Here is a 5,662-nt window from a genome sequence, read left to right on the forward strand (position 1 = left end):
TTCTCTTCCTCTCTCTCCCCCTCTCTTTGAATCAACACAGGAAATGTTCCTCCCGTCCAATCACAGGGCAGGGCTGCAGCGCGACAGGCCATCTTCTGTCCAATGGGAGTGATTTAAAACAGGGGAAGCCCCGCCCCTCAGAGGGAGGAGTCTGAGCTCTGTCCCTGCAGCCGCTCATGGGGTCAAAGGTCGCCTCAGGGGGATTAGCTCAGATGTTGGCGCGCTGGCTCAGCTTGTGAGAGGTTGTGGGTTCGATGCCCACATCCTCCACTGAGATTAACTCTTTCCTCTCCGGATCAGAACCACACAAAGTATTCAGGAGTAACAGAACCTCTGTAAATATGTCTCTTCCTGCCTATTCTCTCCTTCCTTCTTCTTCTCCTGTCTCCTTCCCTTTTTCCTCTCTCTTCTCCTGTCTCCTTCCCTGTCTCCTCTCTCTTCTCCTGTCTCCTTCCCTGTCTCCTCTCTCTTCTCCTGTCTCCTTCTCTGTGTCTAATCATCTATCATCTCTTTGTTTCTTCATATCATGTGAACTTGACTTGTTTTGTTTATTAATATGAGATCTAGACACAACAAGTGATAAGAAAACCAATCAATTCCTTATTCAAAGAGTTTGGTATCGTTGATATCTGGAGAGAGCTACAGAAGGGACGACGCACGACTAGGCACCTAATACAAGTTATGCTAGAATTTGATTATTATATATATATATATATATATATATATATATATATATATATATATATATATATATATATATATATATATATATATATACACACACACACACACACACACACAGTGTGAAATTGGAGCAGCAGACGTGTCAGACCAGTCTGTCTTAATGAAGCTTAAACCAAGGAGAAAACAACGTTACGGAAGTTAAATTTTGGAATTCGAAATTACGAGTCAGTTGTTGAGGAGATTAAAACAGAGATCAAAACAGAGATTAAAACAGAGATCAAAACAGAGATTAAAACAGATTGAAAATGATAATGGAGAGGTTTTTTGAGGGCTGAGGCTTCCCTGACCGGCGGACGTTTCTGCATCCGGGTCATAGAGCCCAAGCAGAAGCTCCTGAAGATTTTAAGTCCCAGCATGAAAAAATCAGACAGTGTAACTTTTCTATTTTTTGACCGAACGACAAAATTCTTTGACTGAAGAGCAAAGTATCTAAATCGACCCCGAGTAAGTCACTCTGTCATCCAACGAATGTCTTCCATCAAACTGAAGTCTTTCAGAGCTGTGGAGAATGCTGGTATCGACCGCACTACTTCTCTAATGCTAAGTGAGCGCTCTACCATTTGAGGTAATTCCCCGGTACTCAATGTCTTGGGGTAGAGCCGCCTCTCTCTCCCCCTTTACCTCCTCTAGTCCACGCCTTTCCAAACATTCCAGACCTGTAGAAACACTTTGGAAGGTCACCTGGATGAGAGTTTTGATGTAAAGACAGTGTACAGATGATAAGGTGGCTGAGTGGTTAAGGTGATGGACTGCTAATTCATTGTGCTCTGCACACATGGGTTCAAATCCCATCCTTGTTGCAATCCACTTTCCTTTAGTCTTCTGCATAACATTCTCCATTGAGCCCAGATCCTCAAGACCAAAGCAAAATGCAGTCTACATGTGAAAACAATGAGATTACAAATCACTGCATTGAAACAGGAAACTTGCTGAATATCTTCTTTGTCCACTATTCAGTTGGTAAAAAACAGTGATCCCGTTCTACAAGTCTTGGGGAAGAAAAGCATGGTTCCTGGCTTCAGTTCGACTGGTGCAAGAAGTCCCATTGAGTTCTTAAAATCCCATTTTCTTTTTCCACTCATCACGTGCACAGAAGAAACCAACATCACTTGGAGAATGTGGACATCAATCCCACTACCTCTCACATGCTAAGCTAGCACTCTACCATTTGAGCTAATTCCCCTCTACAGAGAGAAGGTGGGTAGGCTCAACGTAGCTAGCCTCCTTACCTTTATTTAACGCGTTTCTAAACGTTCCAGGCCCATGAAAAACGCAGGGAAATTGCCTTGAACTGAATTCTATGGTGAAATGTGGTAGTGGCAATCTTTGCTATACTTTGTGGACTCCATAGGGAACCAATGGAGATAGGGTAGGCCAGCAGCCATGGCAACAAGATGCTCCCTGATCCTGAAACTTTAAGGACTACCACAGGACATTTTAAAGACTACCGCAGGACATTTTAAGGACTACCGCCGGACACTTTACGGACTACCGCAATACACTATAAGGACTACCGCAATACACTTTAAGGACTACCGCAATACACTTTACGGACTACCGCAATACACTTTACGGACTACCGCAATACACTTTACGGACTACCGCAATACACTTTACGGACTACCGCAATACACTTTAAGGACTACCGCAATTCACTTTAAGGACTACCGCAATTCACTTTAAGGACTACCGCAATTCACTTTAAGGACTACCGCAGGACATTTTAAGGACTACCGCAATACACTTTAAGGACTACCGCAATACACTTTAAGGACTACCGCAATACACTTTAAGGACTACCGCAATTCACTTTAAGGACTACCGCAATTCACTTTAAGGACTACCGCAATTCACTTTAAGGACTACCGCAATTCACTTTAAGGACTACCGCAGGACACTTTACGGACTACCGCAATACACTTTACGGACTACCGCAATACACTTTACGGACTACCGCAATACACTTTACGGACTACCGCAATACACTTTACGGACTACCGCAATACACTTTACGGACTACCGCAATACACTTTAAGGACTACCGCAATTCACTTTAAGGACTACCGCAGGACACTTTAAGGACTACCGCAGGACACTTTAAGGACTACCGCAATACACTTTAAGGACTACCGCAATACACTTTAAGGACTACCGCAATTCACTTTAAGGACTACCGCAGGACACTTTAAGGACTACCGCAGGACACTTTACGGACTACCGCAACACACTTTACGGACTACCGCAACACACTTTACGGACTACCGCAACACACTTTACGGACTACCGCAACACACTTTACGGACTACCGCAACACACTTTACGGACTACCGCAACACACTTTACGGACTACCGCAACACACTTTACGGACTACCGCAACACACTTTACGGACTACCGCAATACACTTTACGGACTACCGCAATACACTTTACGGACTACCGCAATACACTTTACGGACTACCGCAATACACTTTACGGACTACCGCAATACACTTTACGGACTACCGCAATACACTTTACGGACTACCGCAATACACTTTACGGACTACCGCAATACACTTTACGGACTACCGCAATACACTTTACGGACTACCGCAATACACTTTACGGACTACCGCAGGACACTTTAAGGACTACCGCAGGACACTTTAAGGACTACCGCAGGACACTTTAAGGACTACCGCAATACACTTTACGGACTACCGCAATACACTTTACGGACTACCGCAATACACTTTACGGACTACCGCAATACACTTTAAGGACTACCGCAATACACTTTAAGGACAACCGCAATTCACTTTAAGGACTACCGCAATTCACTTTAAGGACTACCGCAATTCACTTTAAGGACTACCGCAATACACTTTACGGACTACCGCAACACACTTTACGGACTACCGCAACACACTTTACGGACTACCGCAACACACTTTACGGACTACCACAATACACTTTAAGGACTACCGCAGGACACTTTAAGGACTACCGCAGGACACTTTAAGGACTACCACAATACACTTTAAGGACTACCGCAGGACACTTTAAGGACGACCGCAGGACACTTTAAGGACTACCGCAGGACACTTTACGGACTACCGCAATACACTTTACGGACTACCACAGGACACTTTAAGGACTACCGCAATACACTTTAAGGACGACCGCAGGACACTTTAAGGACGACCGCAGGACACTTTAAGGACTACCGCAATACACTTTAAGGACTACCGCAATACACTTTAAGGACTACCGCAATACACTTTACGGACTACCGCAATACACTTTACGGACTACCGCAATACACTTTACGGACTACCGCAATACACTTTACGGACTACCGCAATACACTTTACGGACTACCGCAATACACTTTACGGACTACCGCAATACACTTTACGGACTACCGCAATACACTTTACGGACTACCGCAATACACTTTACGGACTACCGCAATACACTTTAAGGACTACCGCAGGACACTTTAAGGACTACCGCAGGACACTTTAAGGACTACCGCAGGACACTTTAAGGACTACCGCAATACACTTTACGGACTACCGCAATACACTTTACGGACTACCGCAATACACTTTACGGACTACCGCAATACACTTTACGGACTACCGCAATACACTTTACGGACTACCGCAATACACTTTACGGACTACCGCAATACACTTTAAGGACTACCGCAATACACTTTAAGGACTACCGCAATTCACTTTAAGGACTACCGCAATTCACTTTAAGGACTACCGCAATTCACTTTAAGGACTACCGCAGGACACTTTAAGGACTACCGCAGGACACTTTAAGGACTACCACAATACACTTTACGGACTACCACAGGACACTTTAAGGACTACCGCAGGACACTTTAAGGACGACCGCAGGACACTTTAAGGACGACCGCAGGACACTTTAAGGACGACCGCAGGACACTTTAAGGACTACCGCAATACACTTTAAGGACTACCGCAATACACTTTAAGGACTACCGCAATACACTTTAAGGACTACCGCAGGACACTTTACGGACTACCGCAGGACATTTTAAGGACTACCGCAGGACATTTTAAGGACTACCGCAGGACACTTTACGGACTACCGCAATACACTTTAAGGACTACCGCAATTCACTTTAAGGACTACCGCAGGACACTTTAAGGACTACCGCAGGACACTTTAAGGACTACCGCAGGACACTTTAAGGACTACCGCAGGACACAACATAAACAACGGGACAGTCATGTGGAAGTCTTGCCTGCAGTTGGCGGGTTGAGTCAGACATTAATGAATCTTCTACACACAGAGGGAGGAAGTACTCGTATACTTACTTCAGTAAAAGTACCACAAGGTATGAATACATTATATATTATATCAGTGACTCATAGTAATTATAATCTTTTATTCACAGAGTATGACTTGACCACACAGTTTGGAGAAGAATTAAACCATTTACATTTAAACTGTGAGCTAATAAAACTAGTATTTCTATCTCTTAGTACAATGAATTATGAGTTATGAGTTATGAGTTATGAAGTATGAGTTATGAGTTATGAGTTATGAAGTATGAGCTATGAGCTATGAGTTATGAAGTATGAGTTATGAATTATGAAGTATGAGCTATGAGCTATGAGTTATGAAGTATGAGTTATGAAGTATGAGTTATGAGTTATGAAGTATGAGCTATGAGCTATGAGTTATGAAGTATGAGCTATGAGCTATGAGTTATGAAGTATGAGTTATGAAGTATGAGTTATGAGTTATGAAGTATGAGTTATTAAGTATGAGTTATTAAGTATGAGTTATGAGTTATGAAGTATAAAGTATGAGTTACGAAGTATGAGTTATGAATTATGATAAGATATCAGTTATGAGCTATGAGTTATGAAGTATGAAGTGTGAGTTATGAG

This window comes from Taurulus bubalis (genome assembly GCF_910589615.1).
Source record: "Taurulus bubalis genome assembly, chromosome: 8".
Taxonomy (NCBI): domain Eukaryota; kingdom Metazoa; phylum Chordata; class Actinopteri; order Perciformes; family Cottidae; genus Taurulus; species Taurulus bubalis.